This window comes from Ambystoma mexicanum, chromosome 8 (genome assembly GCF_040938575.1).
Source record: "Ambystoma mexicanum isolate Mex_15411 chromosome 8, UKY_AmexF1_1, whole genome shotgun sequence".
In the NCBI taxonomy this organism is placed as follows: domain Eukaryota; kingdom Metazoa; phylum Chordata; class Amphibia; order Caudata; family Ambystomatidae; genus Ambystoma; species Ambystoma mexicanum.
Window position 1 is genome coordinate 1,110,882,375 of NC_090929.1, and position 15,114 is coordinate 1,110,897,488.

The following is a 15,114-nucleotide window of genomic DNA, read 5'->3' on the forward strand; positions in this document are numbered from 1 at the left end:
CGATAAGAAAGGGATTTTTCTGTGTATGTGTATTGTGCATAGGTGCGTAATGTTTGTATGTGCATATGATGCCTGCGTGCCTGTTGGATGCGTTTGTATGTATACATGCACATGTGCATGTGAATGGTATGTTTGTATGTGTATAAGTGCATGCGTGTGAATGAGAATGCACTGTGTGTGAATGTTCTTGGTGGGTGCACGTGTGGAGAATGTAATGTGAATGTGAGAGAAGGTGATTGGGTGAGTGACTGGTGTGTGAATTAGTATGCATGTGATAGTGTGTCAATGTTCTGGGTGGGTAGCCATGTAGCGAATGTAGTCTGCATGTCCTGGATGCATGAGTGATTGCTTGTGAGAGAAGGTGTGTGGGTGAGTGGGCATGAATGTGATTGTCTGATAATGTTCTGGGTGTGTGCTCATGTGGAGAATGCAGTGTGAATGGGTTGGAGAGAAGGTGCATGGGTGAGTGACTGGTGGGTGAATGGGTATGAATGGGGTTGTGTGTCAATGTTCTGGGTGGCTGCTCCTTGACTTCACCATGACAAGTCCCACTTGAATCTCTTTCCCAGGCCTCAGCATTTAACAAAATAATCTCAACTAGTCTTTGGATTAAGAAATTCATAATAGGTCTCTCTCCTAGGCCTCTAGTTAAAGCATTCCCAACAGGCCTCTCTCCTAGGTCTTGTGTTACAGTACACATGGTAGGCCTCCCTCATAGGCCTTTGGCTCACCCTACTGACATGGCCTGGAACCTTTATTATCTGTTTTCAGGGTTCGCTGGTGGAAAACCCCATGCTTTGGCTTTACAATTTCCCTAAGGAGTTAAGAGGGGCTGTCATGCTCTTTTGGTCAGCTCCCTCCTACTCCACGATTCAGCAGCTCTCCTCTTTTAGAGACTTGCCCAGTCTTCCCTCGGGCAGCAGTCCTTCCAAGAGTCCTCCTTCCATCAGCCTTCCATTGCATCAAGGAAGCAACAGCAGGCATGTCTGCTTCCTATGGTTAAATACCAACTTTCCAAACCCTTTTTCTACCCCAAGGTGATGAACATGATTGGCTATTACTTAGGCTTCTTTCCCTTCCATCTCTGTGATTGGATAAACTATAAAAGATCTGAATATAATTGCAAACAGTAAACCATATATACATAAATGTTATCGTCATCAACAAAGTTTATTTCGGGGATGCATATACAGTTTTATACAGTTTTACAAAGAATTTGCGAATATTATATCAAAACAATTAATTCTAATATACAGTAAATCAGTAATTAAAAATGATAAAAGTGCCCAAACCACTCTAGGGGAACCAGCCCACAGAAGATACAACGATGCAGGTCTATACTGAGTGAACCGAAGTTCACACAGATGCAGTCTCAGGGTCCTGGCTCTTTGCTCGGAATATGCGGGACAAAACAAGAGTAAATAGGCCAAATCCTCCAAAGGCACATTACACAACCAGCAAGATTGGTTAACACTATCTCGCTCACATGCAGCCGTAATGGCTCTGAGGGAGGCAGTTAAAACATGCTCTTGTAATCGAAATTCACTGGGGAGGAATCTCGTGTCATGAACCGCTGAATTCGTCCATTCTGGACTTCATGGTCCATGATGCACCGCGGTATGAACTCAGTGATCCTTCCAACATGGCCGATGGTTCTGAAACGCTGCACTCCACCCCTTGCGCGTTACGTTCGACTTCCTAGAAAACAGCCACGCCCCCGCGGCTCTGCGCGCCTCAACGCTACTGCTTGGAGTAGTTAGACGTGTGTTGTCGGAGTCCACTTCTGTACTCTTTCCAATTCCCTTTTTCCTTTCTTCTTAATTCCTCGAGTCCGTTCGTTTCCCTCCTTACCTCTTATCCATGCCCTATTCCTGGATTAGTCCTGTGCTCGGTCGTACGGTGTTTCAGACTCGTTCCGAGCCTGGAACTCTACCTTCCTCCTGGCTCCACGTCCTGGATACTGAACGCTACCCTGCGAAGGACAGCCGGAAAACTCACGCTGGAATCCGAAGACCTGAGCCCAGGCCTATACAAGTCTCGTACAGTGCGAAAGAAGGAAGCCACTTCCAAGAAGGTCACAAGTAAAGAGAAACAGGTGAGAAGGGGAGAAACTTGTGACATCTCGGCCCATAAAAGATGTTTCAGAATGCCAGGTGCAGTTACAATCACATGCCTCCTATTAAATGGAATCAGGAACTCCTCAGATTCCCTTTTCTCTAACCTGTGAGAAGTAATTCTTGTTTTTAGGACCTTTACCTCTCTCAATGTCACCATCTATGATGAGTTAAAATATGAGGCAGCATTGACTTCTCCCAGCTCTGACTTTGTAAACGCAAGCCAGGGAATCCTGACACTGCGGGGTTTCAAAGTTAGAAATCTACTTAGTTGTGCGTCAATCCTGCCTTATCATTACTCCATAAACTAAGCCAGTGAAATAAAGTCTGTGCATGCAAACTGCCACTAATGAATTCACGGCCTAGTTTTAAACGGACTTCATAATTAGAGGCCGATCAAGCAAGACCCAATACTTTTTCAATTATTTGGAGCAAGTTTTCATTCTTCTAGCCCCACAACTCCATGCCATACCTTGCAACCGAAACAGCCTTACAGTTATAGACTTTAAAGATAATTTCTACTGGTTGGTCTTTAAACATTTCCAAAGATCTACCTAGCCCCCCCAAAGCTTGCCTGAACTTTATTGACATGTGTTTCCGGGGAAAAGTTTGATGAAAAACAAATCCCCAGATATTCAAATTCCTTAACTGTGGGGATAGTAGTACCTTTACTACACATGGGTGGAAATGTTGGCTCATGCCTATCTTTAAAACAAACCATAACCACTGATTTCTGAGCATTTGCCTCTAGGTCCAGCTCATCCATAAACCCAGTGTAGTCAAGGATGAGTTTCTGGAGCATGCTTAGCGTACGCACAATCAAAACCGTGTCATTTGCATACGCCAACAACGGCAGCTCTCTAGTACCCATCCTTGGTACGTCAGGTGTTGATTTGAGCAAACAGTCATATAGGCCGTTTATATACAGACTGAAGAGTAGAGGTGCCAGGACACATCCCTGGCACACACACGCCTTTACTGGGAAACAATCTGTGGAACGCCCATGTTTCCCACTCCTTACACAGGGTTGATTTACCTGGTGGAGCCTGATTAAGAGATTGACTACCCCCGCTGGACAATTCATGGACCCGAGCAGCCGCCACAGCTTGGCCTGATTAACTTTATCAAAGGCGGTGCACAGGTCCATGAAGGCTAGATAAATTGGCTCCTCCTTGTCATACAGGGAGTGGGCCACAAATCGATAGAGGTTAAAAAGATTGCTCTGAGGTGCCCAGGCCTGATCTTAATCCTAACTGGATAGGGGACAACAACATGAATGTATTCTTTTAAACAAACATAACCAGTTACATAACTCAAAACAATTAAACAAATGTACATTTATAGAAAGTGTTTTGTCTAGGATCAAACAACTTTGATTAGGAAAGGAAGCCAAAAATAGGGTCTGGTTCCACTGGTTCTAAAGTAACTTGGAAAGTAACTACTATATCAGGGTTTCTTCTCCTCACTTTTGTTTTTGATTTGAAATATCATTCCTTATAGGTGTCTAGTTAATGTTTTTCTATGCATTCCTATCACATTAAAAAAGCTAATAAAGACAGGACAATATTTTTCCTCATATCACCCAATTTCAGAGAAATAAAAAAACGGATTTGAATAAATAGCATTACTTCACGAAATCCCAACTGCTGTAGAAAAGGCCTCACACAACCCTTGACACCTCACTGATATCCTAGAATACACAGCAAATGATCCACATGGCAGGCCCAGGTCTGCTTTTTAAACAATACCTATTTGAAACCTGAGAGTGAAGTATGTTAAGAAGCAGTGATTGATAATGGACTTCGACACCAGCTATTAAATATACAAAAAGCTAAAGGCATGCTGACTTTCATTTTTTATATTGGTGGGATGCCGGGGTAAAATAGTTCACAGTGGTTGCAAGCAGCAACATAGGCACAGTAAATTACATACTGAAATTATTCCTGTGATTTTAATCCAAACCTTCTGGTTTCAAAGTCTTTAATTTAGCATCTAGGGCATACCTTTCCTCATCATTCTTTGTGATGTAAGGCGCTTTATACTGGTTTTAAACGACTTGCCTAAGGTAAAGCTGTTTTGGTCAAAAACAGTTTGGTCAAGAACTGTTTTGGGACTGTTCACGGAGGATGGTTATGTGCCTGTAAGGGGATGAGGATAATGGTAAGTGGAGATATGTCTCTGGAGTTGTGGGGCTGAGTTGTGTGTTGTGTGGCTAACCAGAAGAAGGACTCGGATCAGAAGACATTGGCCTCATTACGAGTTTGGCGGTAAGTGGTAAAGTTGGCAGTAACTCTGTTACGGCCAACTTTAAATACTCCAAGTCACCGCTGAAAAATCGGGAGAATAGGCACAATTACTGCAGCAGAGATTCTGCTGAGGTAATTTTGCCAAAAAAGCACCACTGAATCCAATGTACTCAAATTAAATGGGGAATTACACCGCCACCACCACTTGTAATCTGACGGAAATCCTGCTGTACCAAGTGGTGGTAACGGTAATTCATTTGGGCGGTATTCCGAGGGATTTACTGCCCAACTCGTAATGAGGCCCTTTATTATTACGGGCTTTATTTAACTTAAAGAAAAACGCCTTTCTAGCCCTGCAGCTAAAAGGGGAGTTGCTTCCTATCAAACTATACTAAGGTGCGTTTTAGTAGTCAACATAACAAAAAGGGTCCTCGGTCTAAACCTAATTTATAAACTGGCCATACCACTTAAAAAAGCACAAATGAAAGTTGGGCAGAATAATCTGCCTTCGAAGTAGTCTACTCCGACTTCTCTCAGAGTTCCCCAGGGGCCCCTTCTGGCTGCAGATTCAAGGTTTATCTGTGATCTTGTCGAGGCATAACAAAAAGAAGAGTCTTTCCACTTTGCAAATAAAAATCTCAAATTCCTGAAAAGATCCATCGTCCACGGTATTTTAGGTGGAGGGATACCTCCTTAATCCCTGTATAGCAATTGGATGGATTTCCTCTTATTAGGTTTGCATTGTGTTCCTTTCTGTGTTTCTCTTGTCTTTGTATTTCACATGTCTTATGGAGCCCGTCTGGTTCCATTGGGTTTCCTAACCTCAATCCTCTATGAGCAGTTCAGCCATTTTAAATACTCGGCTTTCGATTTCCTCTTACTAAGTTTGTGTTTGTCTCTATGTTTCCCTTGTCTTTGCATTTTACCTGTTTTATGGAGCCCTACTGGTTCCCTGACCCCAATGTTCTATGAGCCGTTTGTCAATTTTTAATACTCAGGTTTCTGGGGTTCCCATGCAATTTACTGTTACTTATTTCCTTCTTCATCGCTTGTGCTATTATACCTTTGTTCTGTGTTAAAGGAGCTTCTTCCTTCTTCTCCTTTCGTTCCCTGGTCTGTCTGCCTCCCTCCACTATGATGAACCCAGGTTCTTTCTACGCCATCGGGTCTGCTCCAGCGAGGTGGCGTCTTCCAAACAGTGGTGGCATTTTCCATGCTTTTCTGATCCTCTGGACATGAGTGTACTTCGCGGTCTGCTCATCACAGCTTTTCTCTGCTGTTCTTTCGCTTTATTGTGAGTGGAGGACTCGTTCCTCCCTTGCGTTCTGGACCTGGTGCAGTTTCTTGGGCTCCGGCCCCACCACAGCTTCCCTGAAGTCACGCCTCCAGAAAAGGCTGTCTCCGCTCGGCCTTCCTTTCGCCAACTCGGCCCGGCTCTCTGACTCCCCGACAGCGTCTCCTTCCTCTTCCTCTCTCGTTCCACGCTACAGCTTACTTAGCTGTGACGCGCAGTCCCGCCCCTCAGTGAAATCTTCACTTAGGGGCTCGCCTCTGTGTACTGCTTCCTCTCCTCCTCCATTCAACAGCGATCGCGCCTTTATTTTCCCCCAGGATCTATAGAGGGTGTTTTGTTGATTTGTGTTTATTAAGTTCACAGAGAAACTAGCCTTGTCTTTATGCAAACAAGTAAAGGCACTTTCAACATTGTTTTGAGTTTCCCAGCCAAATGAAATATCACCTTCTTGGATTCCCATTCATGCGGACACTGCTTACGTTGTAGGGGTTTCCAATGGGAATGAGAGTCCTTGTCCCCCTGAGGGGAGTCGCTCACGGTGAGGTCCCACTTTCCAAAACCCTTAGTAGGGTTTTGCTTAGCAGGCTCACCTCCCTAGTCTCAAAAGGGGTGGCTCCCCCAAAGAAAGAAGGTATGAATTCTCCAGCTTCGTCACAGTGGGTATTTATCTGTGGAGTTGGTTGTGTGGATGAAGTATGCAGAATTGCATGAGGGCCTCTGATGGAAAGTGGGGCTATGCCTTTGAGGGTATGGGCTATGTCTGTGTGACAGGGGGTGGGGATGTGCTGGATATGCACACTACTGTATACAATGTCCTAGCTGTGTTTCCCGGAATTACTAGGACTGCTGGATGGAATAAGTGTGGTGAATCTATTCTGATGGTCTATAATGGCAATACCGTGTAAAATCAATATTGTTGATCCTATACCTACTATCATTATTGGTAATCCACTACCATTTGATCATTATGGCAACTCAGCTACCTGCTCATCAGCTTTTCTAACCCAGCCTCGTGGTCATTATAGGTAATACATTCCAATGTCAGTATGCTAACGCCTTACCTGCTGTCATTATTTCTGATCACTTGCCTGATGGTCAATATTGCAAATGCTGCTTGATGACCGTTAATCCAAAACATGTCTAGTAGACATTCTTGCTTACCACATCTAACTCATTTATTGTTCTTTAAAGGGCAAGCATGTATGACGTATTGTGCATGAAAAAATGTGAATAAAATGTAGAATTGGGGTTATAATTAAAGTGTCTTGGGGGGAGCCCTGCCTCCCCCTTAAACCGCCTTAGAAATCATTCTACTCGCTATTTTAGTGGCCCCATGCCTTCTCTCAAATAGGCAAATGTTTCCCAGTGACCATGGATTATGGAAAATGGTTTGTTTGGTGGAGGATTTTGTTGGGCTGTAAATGAAGATTGGAATTTAAGTTTTTGTGACTAGACAACATTAAAGAATACGGCCAGTGAAAAGATCAAGAAGAAGAATCAAGCATTTAACATGGACCTCACAGTTGGAGATGACATTGAATTGAGAGATGCAAATGAAGAGAAAAGAAAACATGTGTAACGCAGCGGCCAGTTCTGTGGCAAATTAGGTCACTGCTGTCTGGGAAGAGTCTTGGGTGTCACCCATAAAGAGTATTTATTGGGAAGATGGGGCAATGTTGGGGTTGGATGAAACACCACCAATGAAAGACACATGGGTATGGCAATGCCTCAACGAAACAGACCTGATGGCAACAATTATTTCTCTGGAATCTTCTTCGGCCACAGGACCCGATGGGTTGAGTAATGTGGTATTTAAAGAGGACCCCACGCTGTGGGCTGGCGTTTTTTCATTGCTCTTTTCTCACATTGGTGAAACCGGTATCATTCCGGGCTCATAGAGGCAATCAGTCTTGGTGCTGGTTCACAAGTCAGGCCCTCTTGATATTCCATCTCATTTTCGACTGCTGGCAATGTTGGACAGCTCCTCTAAAATCTTCCCTAGCATTCTTTTGGGGATGCTCACGAGTTGGGCCACAGGGAGGGGACTGCTCCATTATTCCCAAACCGGATTTAGGAAGAGGTACAGTACTTCCCACCCTATCTGGGTCTTGCAGACCTTAATTTCAGATGTTTGTCAGTATAAGGAGTCCCATCTATATATGTGTGTTTAGTTGACTATACCGGCGCTTTTGAGTCAGTTAGTCAGAGCAGATTCTGGAGGAAGTTGAGTGACTGGGGTATTGACCTGTCACTCTTGTACTTCCTTAGGAAGCTATATTCCGACACAGCGATAAGAATCTGCCTTTGCCAAAGGGGTGATGTCTCGGAATCCTTCCCCACTAACAAGGGGCTGAAGGAAGGTTGCCCTCTTGCGCCTCTGCTTTACAATCTGTATGTTTCAGATTTTCCCAGTGTTTTGGAAATTGTCATCCACCGCCATATGGTCCGAAACTACTGCCCTGTCTTACTTATGCAGACGATACAGTCCTGATCTCTAGAACCCCAATTGGCCTCCAGCATTACATGAATAGGCTTCACCAATATGCGACAGATAATGGTTTGATTATCAATATAGCTAAAACCTAGATTCTTATTTTTAGCAAGCAGGCAGCGAAGGACAAAAGCTTCGCTTGGCAGGTAGGCGACTTTGTAGTTGACCAGGTGGCTTCATACAAGTATCTTGGCATGTTTTTATCTAACGATCGCTCCTTAAAGCCCCTCTCGGACAGCATTAAATCCAAAGCTTGGAAGAAATGGCTGGTCCCGAGAAAGGTCATGAATAGGCTGGGTGGAGGCTCAAACAAGATGATGGTACGAGCCTACAAGATTGCAGTCGTACCAGTTATAATATATGCCCTAGAGCAGTGGTATTCAAACTGTGGGTCGCGACCCCCTAGGGGTCCGCGGGTGCATCCCAGGGGGGCCCTGAGAGCTCAGCATGAAAAAAGATTTTTTTTTTTTTTTTTTTTAGATTGGAAGAAATGGGCAGGGGTGGCCCACATGGGCGGGCTGAAGCATGAAACTGTCTCAGGCAACAATGAAAAAGTGGCCCACAGTTGTAAATGGATATTCATTCCTTTAGTCACAGACTGGGCCTCATTACTACTATGGCGGACCAGTAACAACGGTGCTGGTAAGCTACCGGCACCGTTGCTACCGTTCCGCCATAGTAAGAGTTGTGCTCGTGGGTGCTTGACAGCCCCCGCCAGGTCTGACCTCAGCTCGTCGGATGCACCGGCACCGTTATTAACGGTGCCGGTGCATCCGAGCTCCCCCTTCCCATTTGAGCCATATGGGGCTCAAATGGGAATGGGGATCTACCGGCACCTTCGAAAGGGCAATTATCATGTCCGCCTAACTCGGCATGACCTAGTAATTGCCCATTCGCGGGTGCCAGACCCGGATGCAACTCCAGTGGCAGCCGTGCCGGTTTTACCGGCACAGCTACCGCCAGAGTAGTTATGAAGCCCACTGTTTCAATAGTACCCAAAGGGGTGCTTTGTGTTAAAATGTAAGTAAATTGTGATATATTCAGCAACAATGGTCAACATTACTAACTGCATAGTGGCCCCTCACCCATTATGGAGGAGCTAAGGAGCCAGCCCAGTGAAACAGTGAGCACTCCCTCAGCTGCTTTATCCAGCTAATGGAGTGCTCCTGGGCTGGCTGAACTGTCAAAGGGAAACACTGTTTCCCTTTGACAGTTCAGTTTAGTTCCCCAGCCGCACATGCTCACTGAGCCATGCAAGTGCTGGGGCGTTTTGCTTCGCCAGCATTGCATAGCTCATTGGAAATGCTGGCTGGGGCACTGCATGTCTGTATGTCCGAGGGGGAGCTCCTGCGCCTCCTCGCACATACGGACAGAGCAGCTGGAGCAGCACCCACACACAGGCCAATGCAGAAGGTACGTTTATGTTCATTGTTTTTATTTAAACATGTGTATGGATGCGTTATGAGTGAGTGTATGGTGATGGATGCTCATGTGAATGATAGAGTGATTGCTGTATGAATGTGCAGCGCCTTGCATATACACATAATCATGTTCATTGTGTTAGGACCAGTGGGGCCCAGGGGACAGGGATGGTATCTTTTTACCGGACATCTATCATTCAAAACCCTCTGCCTTGTCCACAAGGCTTTCTGGGGCCTCGGTCCAAAATACCTTCAGCTATTCCTCCGCAAATACCTCCCCTCTCGAGCTCTTCACTCCTCTACCTCCAACTCCCTCAGGGTCAGTCGTTTATCAAAGAAACGAGCTGGGGGTAGATCTCCGTCTTCGGCTGGGGCCTCCCTCTGGAACAGCGCCCTGCCACTCTAAAACTTGAGGAGAACCATCTTTCTTCCTGCACTTATCAGACCTACCCTGTCTGCTGCCTTAAACGTAGCACTTGCAAATTGCTGGCTGCACTACCACTGTTTGTTGCCTTTATTATTTATTTATTGTTATTTATCTGTTTCTCCTCTGCTTCGCACTTTCCACTTCTCCCCCCTTCCATGCACTTTTCCCCTCACACTTGCGCGTTCTCAATGTCACTGGGCCTAGTAAGATCGCTGTTTTATTCGCCTCTGTTCCCCTCCCTTGCCTTGTCACGCTCTGAAACACTTGTGTACGAGCGCGATAGAAATAAAATATCAATGCCTGCCCCCTGGACTCCCAGCAACAATTGCAAACTGTTTGGCTATTTACCCATTTTTTGTTAAAAGTATGCTCTACAATGCAACATTTTAACCTATTATTTAAAAAAAAATTCACAGGGGGAAACCCCCCCGAACCTCCCCTTAATGCCCCTCCACTTAAAAAAGATTCACCAGCCGCCACTGGCCCTCAGACTGTGTTGGGAACGGGATGGGGGAACCGAGGGACTATGGTGGGAGCACAATGGGCGGGAACCATGGGATAGTGATGGGAGCAGAGTGGGGAGAGCCCTGGGTGTGTGATGGGGTGGGGAGAGACCAGCGACTGGGTAGGAGTGGGATGAGGGAGCCCAGCGACTTTGATGGGAGCAGGTGACGGCGCGCAATATATACTGTCCATTTGGCATTTCTGGGGGGTCCCGACCTGCCCAAATTTTGCTCAGGGGGGCCCTGGCCAAAAAAGTTTGAAGACCACTGCCCTAGAGGGTGTCCAGACATTTGGTCGACCTAAAACTGGTCGAATGACATTTGGTCGACGCAATTTGGTCGAAAACCAAATGGTCAAATTTTTTTTTTTAATTATATATTTATTTTTCGTGTTTTCGTTTTTTACAAAAATGGGTTTTTAGAAAAATAAGGTAGTTGGGCGGGGAACCCCCCTCAAAAAAAAAAAAGGGGTGAAAATAAAAAAAATAAAAAATTCTACCATTTGGTTTTCGACCAAATTGGTTCGACCATTTGTCTGGTCGACTAATTTTTTTTGACCAAATGTCTGGTAACCGCCCTAGAGCCCTTCCCGGAAAATACAATGAATTGGCTCCAGCCCCTGGAGGGAAAAATGTTACGATCTTTACTTTGTGTACCGTGTACCACACCGTTAGAGGCAATTAGATTAGAACTTGGTGTTACATCACTAATGGCCCACTGGAAATTGCCAGTTTACAGATTGTGGGCTAACATCAAATTTGCAGATGAAATTGATAATCAGCTGCTGAGGGCTGCCGTGGATCATCAGGAGACCGCAGAGCTGCAGCAATTGGTTCTCTGTACTTGACCACACTGTGGTCCACCATTTACATGCAATCAGAGTTTCTTGTATACCATCTACCTTGATTGAGTTCCATCTTTCCTGTTTGACAAGAAAAACGGTGGATTATGATCATCCTATTTCTTTGGATAAATTGGCAGTTAAGCCTAAGTATGACAGTGATATGCACTAGGGTGGCTTAAAAGATAACCCACGAAAGTATCTAATCAAGTCCTATTCTCCTCCATTTATTCGCTTCATTGTATACCTTCATTTTGAGCTTCTCCCTGTATTTGGCAACACAGGAGCATGGAAAGGTATACCGAGAGAGGAGTAGATCTGTAGAATCTGTAGTAAGTAGGTGGAAACGGGTAGACACGTACTTACCAACTATGGGCCATTGGTAGAGTTCTATAAAAAGGGCTAGGCCCCATTCCTAGATCACATCTCAGACCAGTTCTGGAGTGCCCTGTATGGCGCTGAATCGCTTGCGGTCACATCAGCCGCGTTTCACATTTGGAATCGTGTTAGGGGCAGATTATTTAATTTGAAAACTCCTTTCATCCTGGAATTCTAAAATCATCCCAGTGGTGGATCAATGAATTTATAATCAGATGATTTGAACAGGGGCATTTCACCTCTCCTGTATAAGGTCCCAACATTCCTTAAATTGATTGCTAGAGCTGTATTCTTTTTAATGGTTTTAATACTCTTTTATTGGTAGATTGTTATGTATTAATGAAACATTCGTTTTAATTGTTGCTTGTATAAGGTGATTGGTTGTGTAATTTTATGTAATTCTTTTAATAATTTTTGTTTTTGCTGAATGCTTTTTATGTGCAAAGGTTGTATTACCAGTGGCACAAATAAAAAAGAAAAGAAAACCTATGCTTCTTTTTAACACAGATTACCCCACTCTCTGCCTATAAATATAGGGTTGGATGATATTATCTATTGTACAATACAAAACCTCATTTACTCTTCAAAAATGTGAGATACATGACAGGTCACATAGCGGACATAGTGTAACAAAATTTAGTCTAATTAGCAATAAATTGAGAAAGTGCATTAAGAAGAACTGGCACATTCTACAAACAACTGATTTTAATCCCATTACACCGCGATTCGCTTTCAAGCGTCAAAAAAATGTTAGAGATATGCTTGTGCATACATATCCAAAAAGATCAGAAACATCGAGCCAAAGTACTCTTTAGCATCTTCCATCAGTAGTTGGCCATTTTAAGTGTGGCCACTGCGTGGTATGTCCTCTAACCAGCAATCTAAAATCCATTGAACTAAATGGAAAAAATTGGACCTTTCGCGATTTCTCCAACTGTGCGTCCTCCTGGGTGATTTATGGAGTCAAGTGTCCATGTAACCTTATATATATAGGGAAATCAAAAAGAAGTGTTAAACAGCGCATATGTGAACACAAATCATGTCTAAAAAACAAGCCCTTGGTGGCACACTATGAAACACTGAAACATAAATACACTGAACTGTTCTGGTTCGTACTCCAGTTAATTCCCCCTACAGAGACAGGAGGAAACAGGGAAAGGTTGCTCTCTATGAGCGAACAACGGTGGATATATTCTCTTAATACGGTAACTTTTGGCCTAAATGTAGCTGTGGAGTTGAACTCCCTCATTGTGTGATTGAATATCCAGTTTCCGAACTTTCTTCCCCTTTGTTTTAACATCTACGGTGCGCCCAGCACCAATAAAAATCTTTTTTGGGTGAGGTGCATTCTGGTCACGGTAGTGTGCTATAGCTTTTTCATCAATGATGCTTGAGGACACATTTTCTTTTTGAAATAATTGTGCCTGAATGCCTGTAAGATCTGACGGTGGGTGTTACATTGAACAACAGCCTTCCCCTTTAACAGAGGCAAGGTTTTTGTGTCTATCGTGCTACCTCGTGACACAGAACCGCGATCTGTTAAAGCCAGACACAGCTGCCTGATGCCCTTGTGTTCCACTTGCTGGTAACCTCGTGTCTACGGCAACACGTCAGGAGAAAAACAAGAAAGGAAGCTACTTCAATTATACGGGGTTTTTCCCTCGCTGACGGCAGTTCTGTAACCTGCGTTAGGATAACAAGCAGGTGGCTGAAAGGAAAGTAAATAGACTGCCTGTTGTGCCGGCGCCCCCTGTCCTTTACACTGGAAAGGATTTGCCTTAGTTAAACTGCAAGGGATTCTTGCATGGCGTAACGAGCGCCGCTATTGTTACAAGGGGGAACCCTTCTTTTAAATCAGGGAAACCAGTTTTGTACGCATTCATCTGGCGTAAGCAGCCTTTTGAACACTACACAGGGAAGCGGCTGTAATTAACATTGTTAATCAGGAAAGTGACTTTTGCCTGTATTTCCAATTGGTATTTAGATTTAGCTAATGAACGCATGCTTTGTTTACCAACACGCGCTCACATGAGGCTCGCCAGCAACAAAGGAGAAACTTGGGGGATACATTAATATTAAAATAACACCGGAGCGTAACTTTTTTGCTAGATTCGTGAACCAATCATGCTGTGGGGTGTAATGTTCTGTCTCACCTTTCACCTGCAGGACAGACTACAAGCGGTCCACTAAACACACCGTTTGCAGTGTAGCTGCCCAACGAGGCAACAATGTTAGACGTGAAGAATTGACAAAGGTCCCAGACCTTTGTACAAGAGTATAAAGGTAAGATTTTTTAGAATTAAATTACAGATTAATGGTCCCGAATCCTACAACCATAGTCAGAGAGCCCTGTCTCCATGTACAAACAGCACTACAGATAGAGAGCCCTTTCTCTATGTGAAAAGCCAAACCCAAGTTAATTAACTCAGTAACAATGTGGTGGTGATCTTCAGAGAAAATATAGGGTATGAGATTGGGAACCTTGAAACACCTTCTCTTCCATCTCTCCCATTTAGATTCGTACCAGATATAGATGCCATAAGAAATTCGATTGCATCCAATCCAAATCAGAAACTATCTGGTTACTAAGGAACTACACTGCTTAGTTTTTTAGTTGAGCCGAGGTGCACTCACGCCTATATTGTATGTAAGTAGGGGTTTTATGATATTCGTATGTGGTTGTTTGATAATAACTTGCACCTAAGAATAGTGTAATGGTGAAACACAGATTGTACATTTCAGTGGATGAATTTCCAATGCTGCCGAATTATGAACTGTGTGGTACAAAATAAGATATGTGTTTCTGGTTATGCCGGGAAGATGTTTTATTGAATGAAGAATTTTGTGAAGAATATTAACCTAAGGGCAATGCCAAACTGTTGTGAAACCACTAACACAAGATAACATGTTGTTTTAAATGTTTTATCGTTTTAGATATATGCATATTGGTATATGGGGTATACAAGAGTAAACATTACATTGAAGAAATATATTTGTCGTCGTGAAGAAGGCCATAAGATCAAGGGTTCGACAAGCACTGGAGATAGTGCCCAACTTTACCAAAGGGCCGAAACATGTCGACTACTGTATAAAGACTAGGAAACAACTGAAGTGTTTGACCTAACTGCCACAATCTAATATGGTGTGTCGTACTGATGACAAAAAACCCCATCATAGATAAATCTGGGTTTTTAATTGTGTTTTTGTGAATAATTATTCTCTGTTTTTATGTATGTATGAATATGTATTTTGATAACATTGATTAAAAATTATTTTTGATAAGTAAAGAGTGGGGAGTGGTTCATCAACAATGTTAATTGTGTCCGCCATGTGATACCTGTCATGTATCTCACATTTTTGAAGAGTAAATGAGGTTTTGTATTGTACAATAGATAATAT

At 43.7% G+C, this 15,114-nt stretch overlaps 1 long non-coding RNA gene across 1 annotated transcript; it reads left to right on the plus strand.

Moving 5' to 3' along the window:
* Nucleotides 1-13,699: 13,699 nt before the first annotated feature.
* LOC138473747 (uncharacterized) lies at nt 13,700-14,897 on the plus strand. Its single transcript, XR_011268889.1, has 3 exons — nt 13,700-13,998; nt 14,232-14,362; nt 14,650-14,897. It is a non-coding gene; the product is annotated as an uncharacterized lncRNA (long non-coding RNA).
* The last annotated feature ends 217 nt before the right edge of the window (nt 14,898-15,114 follow it).